The sequence below is a fragment of the Mesoplodon densirostris genome, chromosome 17, assembly GCF_025265405.1.
Source record: "Mesoplodon densirostris isolate mMesDen1 chromosome 17, mMesDen1 primary haplotype, whole genome shotgun sequence".
Lineage (NCBI taxonomy): Eukaryota > Metazoa > Chordata > Mammalia > Artiodactyla > Ziphiidae > Mesoplodon > Mesoplodon densirostris.
In genome coordinates this window covers 6,050,542-6,069,185 of record NC_082677.1, presented here as the reverse complement: position 1 = coordinate 6,069,185, position 18,644 = coordinate 6,050,542, and the positions used below count along the sequence as shown (strand labels likewise).

Sequence of the window (18,644 nt, the reverse complement as noted above, 5' to 3'; positions counted from 1 at the left end):
TATTTGGAAACTGCTTTGTTGGTGCTTTTTTAAGACTATAAACTTTCCTTAGGGCTAAATACGGAAACAATTAGTAGTGTAGAAACCAACTCAGCCCTAGATACATATGCTATACAAAGTAAAATATGAAAATTCCCTTTTACACAAAAAATAAAAAGATAATCTTAAGTAGTTCCCCCTTTATTTCTCAAGCTAAAAATGCCTAGTTTTCAGCTATATGTTACTCCTACATTTAAAAAGTACTACAGTGGCTATAAGGACATTGACATTTAAAAATTAACATCTGACAGAAAAGAAATAACATCTTAACACAAGGAATATTAATTGGGCACAAGTAACCTAGATTCCCAGCCCAACTGAGAAGCTTATGCATAAGAATGATGAAAGCTAAATGTAAACTTTATAAAAGACTATAAAGTTTAAGAGGAATATGAAATAGAACTATGAAAACAGACTTGCCCAACAAGGAAGAGAAAGATGGTTATAAGACGGTGCCAGATGACTTTGGTTAATTCCTGAAAAGTCTAGAAATGTGAAAGTAGAATAAAGAAATTACAAGTGTAGAAATCTGATTTCACAGCTTATCTCATTACTCTACACCCACACTATTGGAACAAGTGCCAGGTTCATTTGAAAAACACAATATTAAACTATGATCACTTAAATGGATTCCCATTTTAAAGTAAATAAAACTATCTCAGATGCTTTTCAACATCTTAAACTGAAAGTTTTTGTAGCCCAAGAAACCCACTGCTTATTTAGTTTCTAGTGAGAAGGGTAACAGGGATTAAGCAAAACCCTTGGCCTTTTTGTGGCTCTCTGTGCGTCGATTTCGCCAATAATAAATTCCTTTTTATTTCTGGAACTGAAGACCCCATTCAGGATGTTTGGGAGAATCTCGCAGTTGTGTACTACACATGCTAGTAAGAAAGAGAAATGAGCAAAATTATTTTTAATATACAATGTCAGTGTTTTTGTTTCCTCCAGACTATATCCCCTAAAAACTCTAACCTTCTTTGTGATATACCAACTACTGGTTTTAAAAAGGGTAAGGGGCTTCCCTGGTGGCGCAGTAGTTAGGAATCCGCTTGCCAATGCAGGGGACACGGGTTCGAGCCCTGGTTCAGGAAGATCCCACATGCTGCAGAGCAGCTAGGCCCGTGCGCCACAACTACTGAGACTGAGCTCTAGAGCCCGCGCGCCCAGAGCCGGTGCTCCAAGACGAGAGAGGCCACTGCAATGAGAGGCCCGTGCATGGCAATGAAGAGTAGCCCCTGCTCACCGCAACTAAAAAGAAAGCCCACGCACAACAACGAAGACCCAACACAGCCAAAAATTAATTAATTAATTAATTAATTAATTAATAGATTTAAGGGGAAAAAAGGGAAAGAAAACATTCTTTTTTTTTTTTTTTTTTTTTTTTTTTTTTTTTTGCTGTACGCGGGCCTCTCACTGCTGTGGCCGCTCCCGTTGCGGAGCACAGGCTCTGGATGCACAGGCTCAGCAGCCATGGCTCACGGGCCCAGCCGCTCCGTGGCATGTGGGATCCTCCTGGACCGGGGCACGAACCCGCGTCCCCTGCATCGGCAGGCGGACTCTCAACCACTGCGCCACCAGGGAAGCCAAAGTTGCTTTTCTTTTAAAAGAATAAGGTGGCTAAGGCCCCGGGCCATCCCAACTCGATGCCTTCTCCCCAGAACACAGTCCAAGGCCTTGCCTTCTCTCCTAGGGATTAGCCGACCCAAGTACTGGCCCCATAGGCCACAGGAGCCTCCGATGCCCCTCAATCGGAAGCCAAACCCTGCAGCCACGGAGAAGACAGCTGCCTCCTGCACCCAGGCTCACTCTAGGCTGCTCTCCCAGGGCACGCGGCATCCGCCTTCACTGCCCCAAACAGCCAGAACATGCAGCTTGGCGCCATGATGATGTGAGCTTGGCAGTCCATCCAGTGGCTTGACTGCCTTCCTCCTCCTGGGCACCCACTCTGTTCCTCTGGTATAAAGCCTCAAGAATCTGATCCCCTCAATTCTCCTTCAACTCAAACTCTGCTCCTATTCCCCCCCGCCACTCCTTTAACAGCCCCCCGTATGGGGATATATATCTATATACCATATAGATATAGAGAGTCATGTCATATTCTTATAGCACAAAGGAGCAAACTAGAACTACCAAGCAGGTGAAGTCACATGCCACTCTGAAATATTAACAGATGGGCCCGCTCTTCCTTCTCCACTCTTCCCTCCGGCACAGGGTCCCCACTCAGGCAGCCGGGCATTCAGCACCATCTCCTCAGGATCGGTGTCCCAGAAGAAAGCAGAGACAACCGGGTCAATCCTTGGCCTTTGGGTTTCCAAAGTCTCCGGGGCCACAGGTGGGCATCTGATGAGGGAAAGATCAGCCGAGCACTTGGCACACCCCCTCCACCAACGCTGCGGGGCGGGACAGAGTCTCAGCACGGCGGGAGGCGAAGGGAAAGCCAGGCGTGGGTCGGTAACCTGGTCCCCAGGACAGTGCGCTCTCCCTTCGCGCGGGCCACACTGGGCACCCAAGGCCTCCAGCAGCAGCTCATCAAAAGGCAGGGGCGCCAAGGAAAGGGAGAAAGCCACACCACCACTTTCTCAGCTGTGAGTCAGACATCCCTAAAGACTCCTAGAGATAACAAGCGCGTTTGGAGGCAAAAACTAGGTCAGGACAGAAGTCAGAGAAATCATTTTTATCTCCAAGTAAAACGCGTAGCCAAGGGAAACCCATATTACAATTGTAAAAGGGGGGAAAAAATCACCTAAAAAAAGTCAAGTTGACTTTCAGGCTCGCAAGCGGGGCTGGAGCTGACAGGGGTGCTATGTGCTCCACCTGTTTTCCTGCTGACAGCACAGAATTAGGGAACAGCACAACACCTAGCAAAGTCTCCCTCGGGGGCTTAAGGAACACGGGGAGAAGCAATGCCGAGTCGGAGCAGCTCCCTTTATTTCCCTAATACAAAATCCGGCCTCAGCAATCATGTCTGGTCTTGAGGCACCACCCAGAAGAAAAGCAAATGCAATTATAAGCATGTCAACTCGGCCTCAGCATCCAAACATTTGGAACATTACAAGAGGTCATCAGAGAATAATCTGTGGAAATTTACGCAAAGGGCTTGCCAGGAACAGCATAAAATTCAATAAGCTAATCAAACGGAGACAGCACGTGATCGTTACTGCTGTCAGCAGAGTTGCTTATACAACTCCATAAATCTCTTCAAGTTCTCTTAAAACCAAAACGAAGTATTTTAAAACCAAATACAGAGCAAGTGTTGGTGAGGATGCGGAGCAACTGGAACGATCACGCCCCGTCAGTGGGAGGGTAAGTTGGTGCCACCACTTTCAAAACCTGTTTGGCGGCGGCGGCTGCGCGGAGGAGCGAGGTGCTTGCTGGGCTAGGGGTGGGCGACGGCGCCGGGGGCTGCGGTGAACGCTTCGCAGGCCGTGCTGTTCCCAGAGGGGAGGCGCCTTCGCCATTGACGCCTCGCTCGGTGAGCGCGTCCCGCTCGCCGAGCAGGGCCCCAGCCGACCGCCGGCACCATGGGCCAGTGCGGCATCACCTCCTCCAAGACCGTGCTGGTGTTTCTCAACCTCATCTTCTGGGGAGCAGCTGGCATTTTATGCTATGTGGGAGCCTACGTCTTCATCACTGACGACGACTATGACCACTTCTTTGAAGATGCGTACACTCTCACCCCTGCCGTGGTGATCATAGCTGTAGGAGCCCTGCTCTTCATTACTGGGCTAATTGGCGGCTGTGCCACCATCCGGGAAAGCCGCTGTGGACTTGCCACGTTTGTCATCATCCTACTCTTGGTTTTTGTCACAGAAGTTGTTGTAGTGGTTTGGGGATATGTTTACAGAGCAAAGGTGGAAAATGAGGTTGATCGCAGCACTCAGAAAGTATATAAGACCTACAATGGAACCAACCCTGATGCTGCTAGCCGGGCTATTGATTATGTACAGAGACAGCTGCATTGTTGTGGAATTCACAACTATTCAGACTGGGAAAATACAGACTGGTTCAAAGAAACCAAAAAACAGAGTGTCCCTCTGAGCTGTTGCAGAGAGACCGCCAGCAGCTGTAATGGCAGTCTGGCCCACCCCTCTGACCTCTATGCCGAGGGGTGTGAGGCTCTAGTTGTGAAGAAGCTACAAGAAATCATGATGCATGTTATCTGGGCAGCACTTGGCATGTGCAGCTATTCAGCTGCTGGGCACGCTGTGTGCCTGCACCGTATTGTGCAGAAGGAGTAGAGATCCTGCTTATGAGCTGCTCATCACCGGTGGAACCTATGCATAGTAGAAAACTCAAACCTGAGCTTTTTTAGTCTTGTTCTGATTTGGAAGGTGAATTGAGCAGGTCCACTGCTATTGGCCTCCTGAGTTCATTTAGTTAAAGCACACGTACACAGGTGTCGGACAGAGCAGTTTGGCTCTTCACGTGTCCACCTCCTTACCTACCCACCTGTGAGTTTCTTTTCCCCTGTTCTAGCTGACTCTCCATGTCCGTAAGTGTTTAAGTACGGTGGTAAATGTTCTAATCTCAGAACCATGTGCAAGTTGCTTAGTGTGGTAGAATTAAAGGCGGACATGAGCCTACTTCTGTTACCTCCAAGCAGTAATGGGACTGCTGCTGAAGTATCACCGGGTCCTTTCAGTCTTCACAATGGAGAACTCTTGGCCAAAGGTTTCTGGGGGGAGGGGGAGACAGTCAGCTGTCTGGTTAAAGTTAATACCAGGTGGTGCCCCTCATCAGTGTCCTTTTAAAAAATATATACTATAGTTCAGTAAGATAGCAACGGTACAAAATGGATAAAATAGATTTTAGAATCATACAGCGTGTATCTTGATTCATCTTCAAAATCAGACTGATCTTTGAAACTAGCGGTTTTTAATCAAAGCTGGCTTTATAGGAGTGTAATGTATGCACTACTGTTTTAAAACAATTAGTGTGAGTGTGTGCGTGTGTTTTTTTGTATGATTGAGCCCATTCATCGTAAGTCTAAACTCGTTAGAAATAATGTACCCATGTAGACTAGCAAAATAGTATGTAGATGTGATCTCAGTTGTAAATAGAAAAATCTAATTCAATAAACTCTGTATCACCCCCTCAAAAAAAAAAAAAAAAACCTGTTTGGCAGTCTCTCCTAAAACTAAACCCTGCAACTCAGCAATTTCACTCCTGAGTCTATATGAAGAGAAATGAGTACAAAAAATTATGTACAGAAATGTTCGCAACAGTATTATCCGTAATAGCCAATAAAACTGTAAATGATCCAAATGTCCCTCAACGGCAAATGGATAAAGTGCAGATTATCCATAAATAGAATATCTCACAGCAACGAAGAAAAAACTCCGAATGTCACATGCTACAGACATAATGCGCAGCTAAAGAAGTCACACAGGAGAACAAACCCTGTGATTCCATTTACACAAAGTTCAAGCACAGGCAAAAAGCTTCTATGGTGATAGAACAGTGTTACCTTGGAGTATGGAAGGGCTGGGCAGGAGCACACCCACTGGAGTCCTGGAAATATTCTATACCTTGAGGTGGACTGTGGTTACACAGACATACATATGTGCAAATTCATTGTGCTATACATTTAAGATCTGTGTATGTAAGCTATAACTCAATATAAAAGTAAAGTTTAAGAAAAGCAAATCACATAACACATTCACCACAAGGATGGGCTGTTATTGTCAGCATTAAACAGCCCCTGTATCCTTACGGTACAATGGTGAGTGAAACAGAAAGGATCCTTCTCTTTAGAAGCATAAACTGGAAAACAGACACAAGAACACTAACACAGAAAACCAATTAATGAGTACACAGAGGGAGGACACACACAAAAACAGGATGCGATAGGAGAGCGACATGGAATAAACACCAACAGTCAATACCTCCATCAGGGACAAACGTCAGGCTGACTTTTGTGCGCAATTAATCTATCGTTTACAGGCATGTATGACAGATTTATTTCATTTTCCAGCAAGCATCTTAACTTAATCATGGTACTTGGTAGAATCTGGGGTCTAATTCTGTTAATTTCACTCCTGGGAACTGTCATCTGATAATATAAAATGTGCACTCATAAAAGCCTTCAGTGTTTGCTGCGGTTAAAATTTACATCAATAAATTCCCATTTCAGGTAATTTCAGGAATCTAGGCCTGAAGTCAAGGAATCATGAGTTACTTTCTGCCAGAGAATCCCCGTATAAACAAGCTGCATCTCCCAGAACCGTGGCCACCATCATCTGGGAAACATCTCCCATGAGGGGCAGCACAGGGAATGGACGCAGTAAGATCCTTAAATGACTTACTACCTGAGCCTTGGCTTCCTCATTTGCTGTATGGTGGAAAATAGGGCACATCTTTACAGAGTTACTGCAACAGTAAAAACAAGGTAACAGGCATTGGATGGTGGACGCCATGTGGGCGGCCACCAGGTCAATTCTGTTTCATCTCTGTGTGCCCAGCCCAATCACACAACAGAAATATCATAAACACATGTTTGTGGTGGTTAATCTTGTGTGTCACCTTGGCTGGGCTATGGTGCCCAGATGTTTGGCCAAATACAAGTCAGTCTAGTGTTGCTGTAAAGGCCTTTCTTAGATGTGATTAACATTTATAATCAGTGGTTTTAAGTAAAGCAGTAATGTGGGTGGGCCTCACCCAATCAGTTGAAGGACTTCAGGGCAAAGAATGAAGTTTCCCAACAAGGAAGGAATTCTGTCTCAAGACTGCAACATAGAAACCCTGCCGGAGTTTCCAGCCTGACAGCCTGCCCTACAGATTTCAGACCTGCCAGTCCCCGCTATCCTGAGCCAATCCCATGAAATAAGTAAATCAGTCGAAAGAGAGAGAGGGAGGGAGGGAGGGAGGGAGAAGACATACATACATACATACATACATACATACATACACACACACACACACACACACACACACACACACACACACACACACACATCCTGCTAGCTCATATCTCTGCAGAACGCTGACTAATACATACATTGAGTAATGAGTAAAAATGAGTAAACATAAAGCACCCAGAACCATAAGGAGTTTACAGCAAACGCACAAAACAATGTTACAGCCTTACCTCCTTCCTCTTTACTTGGTTAATTTCCCACTGTGCTGAAGATACGCACTGATTTGTATCTCATACTTTAAGTATTAAAACCAGCTACAATGTACGTATTGCCTGCTTACTAGGAGTCAAGCACTGTACTGACCAGATTACAGGAGAGGACGCAGCACGGAGTGTTGGTTCTCTATTGCCACACCGACACCACAGAACGAAACCCCAGATCCCAGTGGCTCGTGACCCCATTCATCGTCCAGGGCACACGTCTGCACGTTCACTGAGGCACCGGGTCCAGGTGGGTTCGGGTCTGTTCCGGGTCTCACGGCCATGGGGGTGGCAACTCCAGGGCACTTCTTCTCAGTGAGGACCCCCTGAGCTTGAGCCCAGCACGGAGCCCGTTCAAGCCTCCACCTGCGTCCCCTCCACCTGCGCCCCCTTCGCTGATGTTCAGACTCACCAGCCAAGGCGAGTCACATGGCGAGTCACACGGCCACGCCCAACATCAAGGCCAGCAGGAGTGTGCTCCCCAACTAGGCGCCACGGCCACAGTGTGAAGTATGATGCCATAACAGGGGGCGAAAAAGGGGACTCAAGTATTCAATCTACCACGAATACCTTGTCCAAAGTCACAGAACAGCCAGTTAAAACCAGGACCAGGTCCACTGGACTCCAGGTCTGCCTACCTGACTGTTCTAATTCTTCTAAAACAAACAGCTATAAAAAGGCAGTGAGTCTCAGCCCCAGTAGCAGAAGTTACTGCAATTACCTTTATACTTTTCTCAGTCAACTATAGCCCCCGGGCGCACCCACCCCAATCCCATAAGTACCTTATGGTTCCTAACAAGAGTGCCCCCCGCCAGGGGCACTGGAGTTAACACTGGCCACCGTTAACTGTGTCCAACCAGTTTAAGATGTTCCAGATCCCACTCCACTACAGTCAATGTTCCAGGTGGAATTCTACCAGGGGAACAAAGCAGGTACTCAAAAACCAACGGCTGAACTAAACTAAAAATCGCTGGTCTTATTAAAACCTATGAATGCCTGAGGGACTAAAATACCTTAGGTATGTGAGATGTTCTTCTTCGTGAAGTTGACGACCACTTCTCTGCACACGGAGTTCTTCTATGCACTTCCACTCTACCTTTGGTTCATATGAAAACGGAGAGACCCAACACTGAATCTCACCAGGAAGGAAACCAGAAGTTCTATGGAGAACCGTGCCTGGCTCCTATTCCTGGCCCCAAAGGGAGAGAGCAAGGCAGGCAGGGCTCCACCCACCAGCCAGTATTCTCCACGTGCTGAGTCAACCCACCCAGCCCTCAGCTGCCTTCAGGGTAAATGATGAGAAAACTGCTGATCAGTTACACCTGGACAGCTGCATTTGAGTGGATAAAACACCGCGCCAGTTTTCTCAAAGACAGCCTTCCATTTCATACATAATTTCAGTTATAAACGCACCTATTTTTACTACATCAGGCTAAACAAGTTATTCTAAAGAAGAAAAGTTAAAGATCACAGCCCATAAACATTTTTTTCTTGGAAAGGTTCGCAGAGAAAGAAGAGGCGGCTCTCGGCTGAGCTGGGCCTTCACAATCTCAGTGCACCCTGGGTGACGCTGTGGCCCCTCCATATGAAAACGGAGAGACCCAACACTGAATCTCACCAGGAAGGAAACCAGAAGTTCTATGGAGAACCGTGCCTGGCTCCTATTCCTGGCCCCAAAGGGAGAGAGCAAGGCAGGCAGGGCTCCACCCACCAGCCAGTATTCTCCACGTGCTGAGTCAACCCACCCAGCCCTCAGCTGCCTTCAGGGTAAATGATGAGAAAACTGCTGATCAGTTACACCTGGACAACCGCATTTTGGTGGATAAAACGCCACACCAGTTTTCTCAAAGACAACCTTCCATTTCATACATAATTTCAGTTATAAACGCACCTATTTTTACTACATCAGGCTAAACAAGTTATTCTAAAGAAGAAAAGTTAAAGATCACAGCCCATAAACATTCTTTTCTTGGAAAGGTTCGCAGAGAAAGAAGAGGCGGCTCTCGGCTGAGCGGGACCTTCACGATCTCAGCGCACCCTGGGTGATGCTGTGGCCCCTCCGCCCCCCGCCCTGCTCCAGCCTCGCTGCCTCTGCTTCCCCCTCCTCCACCCCACCTTCCCCTCCACGGCTCACCAGACATTGCTTCCTAAGCTCTCGTCAGAGCAGAGAATTCTCCTCCTCAAAGCACACGACGGCTCCCAAAAACGTACACGCTCCACGGCAGTGCCCTCACCTCCCCAGCGGCCAGACCCTGCGCTTCCCCTCCAGACTCAGCTCCCACCGTGACCACCTTCGTAGCCCAAGCAGCTGGCACACACCTGGCACCCAGAAGGTACCCAAGGGTCTGTTGTCGAGTGAATAAATGTGAGTGTCCAGACTCATTTCCTACGAAATAAAGCTCTCTCCCATCACCTATATTTACCAAGTTCTCCCACTGCTCCTCGAATGCAGTATGGACTCTCTCTCTCCACACCTCTGCTCATGCGGGGCTGAATCTCAGCCTGGAAGGACCATCCCATCTATTTTCTACTCATCAAAATCCTTATTTCAGGCCAAGCTCAAATGTCAAGTTTCAGGACTTCTCACCAAGTGCTTTGTATTACTGTTTATCTGTCTGTCTCTCCATTACAGAGAACTTAAAAGTAGAGCCTTAAAAAAATACATCTTTGTATCTTCCTTGTGCTGATTTAGCACAATATTTTTCAGACAGTAATACATAAAAAATATTTATTACATAAAGTCTCAGGCTGCTGCAAAATTCATAAATTCTTCTTCTATTTGCATCAACTAAAAAATAATTTTATGCTATACATGCTGTACATTTAAATAGAAGAAAATCTCATGACTATAAACACTATAACACCTAGTTATATCTCACAAGTATAACAAAAATCTCGATTATCTGGTACCTTCCTGCCCCCAATATCTTAGTAAAACAAGAAACTAATAAACCAACAAAGATCAAAATCCCATTTACATCCACATTGCAAAAACAAATGAATGAATATACAACAAACAGCACACACAAAACTACAAAGGCCTTAATGGTCTTCGGAAATCATATTCTAGATCTATTGTTATTTTACCAACTAAACAACTTCGCTGATATAAGTCTCTCACATCAGATGCTGTTTTTCATTGCAAATTGTACTATGATTTTTCAGTATATTTTTGTAAACATGATTTGTAGGGGATTAGTAGACGAAATTTCAAATACTGAAAAGATGGCTGACAAACTTTTCATGAACAAGGTTAGTTCAGAATGCATTAATCAAGTACAAAAGTCAAGTCTAGAACTAATTTTTTTTTTAAGTAACTTAGAAAAGGAAACCAGTGAGACAATAAGATGGCTGCCACTGGCTTCCACACCATCTGTGGCTGAGTTTACGTGATTAAAACATGAAGGGGAATTTACCTAATTAAAATTAAGTACGAGTTGTCTTATTTGATTAGTTCTCTCCTTCACACTCCTGGGTCCTGTAACTAAATGCCCTGGTGATGACGGCTCTTCTACACAGCTGTCATTTTAATGGAAATAGATTTCAGTAAATTCAACAAATTTCTGTCCACCACCAATTCTTGATCCATGTCAATCCTATTTAACAACCAGAAGAGCCATTATAAATTTGTCAGCACTTTAATTTCCCTAAATGCATTTAATTGATTTTTCATTACTCATTAGGTATTAACATCATCTTCTCTTAATAACAAAGTACAACAAAATTAACCATCATAAAAGCTCACTATTTTTAAAGCCGTACCTTTTAGAAACAGATTAGATGGGGATTTTGTGTGTTCAGTAGCTAATTTGACTGTTATTATGAAGAACATAATAACGAGAGGCTGAAGAGAATTCCCACCTTGGGGAGGGAGGGGGAAAGGGGGAGCATCAGATGTGGCAGAAAACAGCAAACAGAGCGAGACTGTTTACCCCCCCAGAGCAACGCAGCATCAAACTAAACATTAACGCATGCCATTTTTATTAGGCATCCAGATGCCTAATAAAGATCCTGGTGACGGATAACAATTCCAAGGTGGTCTTACCTTTAAGTCTTTCATTCCCGCAGTCATACCTACTTTCTTTTGGTTTCACAATAACAATAACCACATACCACAGGAAAAGCTAACATCTCCTACGTGTTTGCTAGCAGCAAGATATTGTTCTCAGTGCTTTGCATCCATTGTTCCATTTCATACTCACAAGACCTGGCCACAGAATGCTCTATTCCCCCAGGGTGTCAACGAGGCAACCGAGGAGCAGGGGTGAGGTCACTTACCCAAGGCCCCAAGTTTGTCAACAGTGGAACCGGATTCAAAACCGACCCGTGGGGCTTCCCTGGTGGCGCAGTGGTTGAGAGTCCGCCTGCCAATGCAGGCAACACGGGTTCGTGCCCCGGTCCGGGAGGATCCCACACGCCGCGGAGCGGCTGGGCCCGTGAGCCATGGCCGCTGAGCCTGCGCGAACGGAGCCTGCGCGAACGGAGCCTGTGCTCCGCAACGGGAGAGGCCACAGCAGTGAGAGGACCGCCTACCGCAAAAAAAAAAAAAAAAAAAAAAAAAAAAAAACGACCCTGAACTCAGACCCAGGTCCTATCGAAAAGGTAGTTTCCCCCACAAAGTGTGAGGGGCCTCAGTGTGGGACAAACAAGACCCACCCCAGAGAGAAATGGGAGGCCCAGGGGATCACTCAGATGGCAGTTAAGATTTTGAAAACATAGTGCTAGATATTTAGAAAATGTTTAAGTAGCTTAAAAGTAGCTGATGCTTAGTATTTCTGCATGAAGGACAACCAAATGTTAGCTTGTAAAACATTTAAATTGACTATATGTTCACCCACGTGTGTTAGTATCAAACACATTTTCATTTGTCCAATGAAAATATGAGTCATATAAAACAGAAAACACAGGAGCTTAACCAGGAATTCATTAGTTGTTTAGTCATTAAATGAGTAGAACCAGAATCAATATATTTCAAATTCTTTCCTTAAGGAATCTTCAGTTCCATTGACTTCTGCAAAGTTAGGGATGGTCAACAGCTTCTTACGTCAGAATAATTAAGCACAACATTCCAATTCTGGGTACAATGCAAAAATGATCCAAAAGTGCCTTACTTGACCCAAACCATTCCAGGACCCAGAGGCAATCCAGGCCTCTCTCATCTCCCTGTCCTCTCATCATTAGAGAAAGGACCTGGGGCTTCCCTGGTGGCGCAGTGGTTGAGAATCCGCCTGCCAATGCAGGGGACATGAGTTCAAGCCCTGGTCCAGGAAGATCTCACATGCTGCAGAGCAACTAAGCCCGTGTGCTACAACTACTGAGCCTGTGCTCTAGAGCCATGAGCCACAACTACTGAGCCCGTGTGCCACAACTACTGAAGCCCTCACGCTTAGAGCCCGTATTCCACAACAAGAGAAGCCACCACAATGAGAAGCCCACACACCACAACAAAGAGTAGCCCCCATTCGCCGCAACTAGAGAAAGCCCACACACAGCAACGAAGACCCAATGCAGCCAAAAATAAATAAATAAAATAAATTTATTTTTTTTAAAAAAGGATCTGAGATAAGGAGGATGAATGAAATTATTTCCTTTATAGTACAGTATATAATGGAACTGGTCTTACTAATGGAACACATCTTGCCTGAGAAGACAAATTTGGTGCTGGTTTATCTTTCTGAGCAGAAAGCGATGCAAGTACCCTTTTTTGAAAAAAAAAAAAAAAAAAAAAAAAACGGCCATCAGGTAGAGATCTCATCTACTTCTCCACTAATTCCCACTAATCTTAAAGTGATTTCCACACTTTTTCCATTCTTTTTCAGTGCCCAAAGTATAAGAATTACTTTGAGATAATCCAAAGATAGTCCCCTGGCTGAGGGCTACTGGGCACTGCTGCAAGTGATTGAAACTGGGAGACCAGATGGCCACAACCCTCCCCTTCAGGCAGGACAAGCACTGACCACAGGCATGGTGCCACAGAGCAAAGGGCATGCTAGCTTAGCCCCACGTCCCCACAGAGGGGCTGCAGCACCTCCCTCCCCTTTTTTCTCTATGTATGTGAGCTTAGACTTTTGTCTCCACATTTTTAGAATTAAATGAATACACACCAGCAAAATAAATTCTACTGGAGTTTTTACCTTGGTCAGATGCATCTGTACCCAAGAGCTAAAGGATACTGCTTGCTTGCAGGGTAACTCTCAAAGCTTTTCAAGCAAAAGGGGGGAAAAGCATATACAGAAAGCGAACAAAAGCTAAACAAAAAATATATGAGTCTGATCAACATGGCATGGACTCTTTTCTCTGTGCCCCTTCCACCTAAGTACAACTATAAACCCTGGAAACAAAGCAAAAGTCAACCAAGGCAGAATTCTGAAAGGTGGAAGGCAGAGGAAGGTAGATGGTTAGGGACCCTAGGACTGAAGGAACAACAGAGCAGCACGGTGCCTTAGGATCTCCTGCCCAAAAGCAGAAGGTGGCCCAGGCCTGGCATTTCCTGATTCTCCACCTAGCAACAGAAGGCAGCGCAGGTAGGTGCATTCCTCCCCTGAATCGAAAGGGAGTACTGCTGACAATACCACGTGAGCCAAGCAAGGGGGACTGATGGGAACCCCTGCTGACAGTAAGCGGCCAGTGGAAGCCTTCTCCTCCCAGTCAAGTGAGAATACCAACCTCTACAGAGAAATATAGGGGGAAGGGGGAGGTGGCTCCAACAAGGGCAATTCCACCACAAAAGTACCTGGAATACCCCCAAGATTCCCCTCACCACCTAGAGGGACCAGGGAGCCAGGCAGCACAGGTCAGAGGGACCTTCCCCACAACAATATCAAGCCTCTGTTTCCATGGACTGGAGACACCCTTCCCCGTCAAGAGACACTGGGCATCTGGGCAATACCAGTAATGTGAATCTCAACACAAAAAACAGCCAGGCACAGGAAGAGTCACTGTCCCTATGAGCCAGAGATACTCTTCCCCCATCTAGAGGTGCAAGGGTTCCTGGCCTGAGGCCAGGAAGCTACTTCCGTCCCCTCAGGCAGCACCAGCAGGGACCAATGTGAGCCCAAGTGGCACCAGATACATTAAGCAGGCTTCAAAATTAAATTACCAATGGAACCACAGCCCACGAAAGTAGGCCAGGATCTGTGTTCTAAACCTAAACAGTATGACTGCCTTCCAGAATAAAAGATTTAAATAGAATTTAGAAACTCCTGACATAATAGCCAAAATATCCAGAATACAACGGAAAAAAATCACTCATCAGACCAAGAACCAAGAAAATCACAACTTGGGTGATAAAAAAAACTGTCAACTGGCACCAACCAACAGTGAGATAAATAAGATGTTGGGATTATCTGACAAGGATTTTAAAGCAGCCATGATAAAAATGCTTCAACAAGCAACTAAAATTTTTCTTAAATGAACTGAAAAATATAATAACAGAAATAAAAATCGCAGAGGATGGGCTCAGTAATAAAGTGGGGATGACAGAGGAAAGAATCAGCGAACATGAGGACAGAACAATAAAGTTTACCCCGTCTGAACAACAGAGAGAAAAATAAACTGAAAAAAAAAATTAACAGAGCCTCAAGCACCTGTGGGACAATAAGAAAAGGTCCAACCATTGTATTTTTTGCAGTCCTAAAAGAACAGGAGAAAGAGAGTGAATTGAAAGAGTATTTTAAGAAATAATGGCTGAAAACATCCCAAATTTGGTGAAAGACATAAATTTACAAATCAAAAAACCAATGATTTCCCAAGAAGATAAACTCAAAGAAATCCACACCAAAACACATCATAAACTTCTCAAAACTTATACCAAGAAAAATCTTGAAAGTAGCTAGAGAGAAACAATAGATTACCTATAAGGAAACACCAGTTTGGATACTCATCTGAAACCATGGAGGCCAGAAAAAAGTGTTGAAAGAAAAGAACTGTCAACTGCAAATTCTTTATCCAGCAAAACTATCCTTCGGGAATGATAGATAAATAAAGTCATTCTCACATGAAGGAAAACTAAAACAATGTGTTGCTAGAAGACCTACCCTTAAAGAATGGCTAAAGGAAGTTCTTCAAATACAGAGAAGTCATGATGTCATAAAAAAGAAAAGGACTCTTAGATGAAATGGACCAGTTCTTCAAAAACCACAAACTACCACAACTCAACCAATACAAAAGAGAGAATCTGAATAGCTCTATAACTATTGAAGAATTTAATTCATAAGGTAAAAACTTCCCCAAAAAGGAATCACCAGGCCCAGATGGTTTCACTGGAGAATTCTACCAAATATTTAAAGAATTAACACTGATTTTATACAATCTATTCCAAAAAACAGAAACTGAGGGTACAACTCTCAGCTCATTTTAAGAGGCCAGTATCATCCTGTTACCAAAACCAGACAATGATAGTATAAAAAAGAAAAAATAATATAGAACAATATCTCTTGTGAATTTAGTCACAAAAATCATCAAGAAAATATTAGCAAACTGAATCTAACAGTGTATAGAAAGAATTATACACCATGACCAAGTAGGATTTATTCCAGGTGTACAAAGCTGGTCTGACATTTGAAAAATCAATCAATGTAATCCACTATATAAACAGACAAAAAAAGAAAAATCATATAAATTGATTCAAAAAAAAAGCATTTGACAAAATCCAACACCCATTCATGACAAAAACTCTCAGCATGTTAGAAGCAAAGAGAAACTTCCTCAGATTGATAATGAGTACCTACAAAAAATCTACAGCAAACATCATACTTAATGGTGAAAATCTAGATGCTTTCCCTCTGAGACCAGGAAAAAGTCAAGGAGGTCTGCTCTCAGCACTTTTACTCAACATAGTAGTTGAAGTTCTAGCCAGCTCAATATGGCAAGAAAAGGAAATAAATCTGGATTGGAAAGGAAAAAATAAAACTCTCCCAATTTACATATGACATGATTTACTATGTAGAAATTCCCAAGGAAACTACCAAAAAAAAAAAAAAAACCTCTTGGAAATAAACTCAACAAAGCTAGAAGCAAGAGCAACACACAAATATCAATTACATTTCTATATGCTAACAAAGAGCTTGTAGTAACCAAAATTAAAAACACAATACCATTTATAATCTCTCCAGAGCAAATGAAATATTTAGGTATGTACCTAACAAAACATGTATGGGATTTTTATGCTGAAAATTACAAAATGCTGGTGAAAGAAATCAAAGAAGATCTAAGTAAATAAAGAGACATCATTTTCATGGGCTGGAAGAATCAACATAGTAAAGATGTCAATTCTCCCCAAATGGATCTAATGCAACTACCAACAAAACCCTAACAAGTTTTTTTTTGTAGACATAAATAAGCTTATTCTAAAATTTTCATTAAAAGGCATAGGATCTACCATAGCTAAAACAATCTTAGAAAAAAAAGAATAATATAATAGGAGGAATCACTCTACTGGTTATCAAGACTTACTATACTGCTACAGTAATCAAGACAGTATGATATCAGCAGAGGAACACACACATCCATCAAAGGAATAGAGTAGAAACACAAAAATACATCCAGAAATAGACACAAAAATACGTCCAGCAGGGACCTGACAATAGTGCACAGGCAGACCTCAGAGATATTGCAGATCCAGTTCCAGACCACTGCAATAAAGCGAATATCACAATAAAGCGAGTCACACGTAGTTTTTGGTTTCCCAGTGCATATAAAAGTTATGTTCGGGCTTCCCTGGTGGCGCAGTGGTTGAGAGTCCGCCTGCCGATGCAGGGGACACGGGTTCGTGCCCCGGTCTGGGAAGATCTCACATGCCGCGGAGCGGCTGGGCCCGTGAGCCATGGCTGTTGAGCCTGCGCGTCCGGAGCCTGTGCTCCGCAACAGGGAGAGGCCACAACAGTGAGAGGCCCGCATACCGCAAAAAAAAAAAAAAAAAAAAAAGTTATGTTCACACTATACTGTAGCCTACAGTGTGCAATAGCATTAGTTCTAAAAACACAGTGTATATACCTTAATTTCAAAATACTTTATTGCTAAAAAATCATCTGACAATGCAGGACTGATATAAAGCTTCAATCTGTAAAAAACACAGTATCTGTGAAGCACAATAAAGCAAAGTGCAATAAGACAAGGTATGCCTGTAAAAGTAATTTGACAGAGGAAGGGGAGCCTTTTCAACAAATGGTGCTGGAATAACTGGACATCCATAGGCAGAAAAATCAACTTTAACCTAAACCTCACATCTTATACCAAAATTAAGTTAAGATGGACCATAGGTTTATGTGAAACATAAAACTATAAGAGTTTCCTTTTTTTTTTTAAATAGAATAAAATCTTTGGGGGCCTAGGGCTAGGCAGAGTCCTTAGGCTTAAACTAAAAGCACAGTCACATAGGAGAAAAAACTGATAAATTGGACTTTATCAAAATTAAAACATTTGTTCTGTGAAAGACTCTGTTAAGAGGGTAACAAGATAAGCTACATGTCTGTGATTTGCAAACCACATATTTGAAAATGAATTAGTATCTAGAATATGTAAAGAGCTTCCCAAAGTCCATGATAAGAAAACAAACAAGCCACAATTTTAAAATGGGCAAGAGACATGAACAGATTTTTCTCCAAAGGGGAAATAAAAGATGGCAAACAAGCACATGAAAAGATGTTCAACATCATTTACAATAAGGGAAATGCAAATTAAAACCACAACACATTTATCAGAATGGCTAAAATGGAAAATAGAGACAATACCAAATGCTGCTGAGAATGCAGAGAAACTGCATCATTCATACCTTGTTGGTGGGAATGTAAACCAGCCACGCTGTGACACAGCTGGGTAGTTTAAAAAAAAAATTAAATATGCAATTACCATACAACCCAGAAATTGTACTCTTGGGCATTTATCTCAGTGAAATGAAAACTGACATTCACAGAAAAACCTGTACATGAATGTTATGGGCTGACTTGAGTTCTACCTATTTCTAAGCTCATTGTTGAAGTTCTAACCCCCAACATCTCAATATATGACTATATTTGGAGATGGTGTCCTTAAAGAGGTAATTAAGGTTACATTAAGTTATTGGGGTGGGCCTTAATCCAATGTGACTGCTGCTCTAATAAGAAGAGAAATTTGGGGCTTCCCTGGTGGCGCAGTGGTTGAGAGTCCGCCTGCCGATGCAGGGGACACGGGTTCGTGCCCCGATCCCGGAAGATCTCACATGCTGCGGAGCGGCTGGGCCCGCGAGCCATGGCCGCGGAGCCTGTGTGTCCGGAGCCTGTGCTCCGCAACGGGAGAGGCCACAGCAGTGAGAGGCCCGCGTACAGCAAAAAAAAAAAAAAAAAAAAAAAAAAAAAGAAGAGAAATTTGGACACAGATACACACAGAGGGAAGACCATACGATGACACAGGGAGAAGATGGAAATCTATAAGCCAAAGAGACGGAAAGAAGAAACCAACCCCACCAACACCTTGATCTCAGACTTCTAACTTCCAGAATTACAATAAAATA

The 18,644-nt window shown here is 43.6% G+C and overlaps 1 pseudogene; it reads left to right on the top strand.

Annotated features, from left to right (window-relative positions):
- The first annotated feature begins 3,386 nt into the window (after positions 1–3,386).
- LOC132477525 (tetraspanin-3-like) lies at positions 3,387–4,772 on the top strand (annotated as a pseudogene).
- Positions 4,773–18,644: the final 13,872 nt, after the last annotated feature.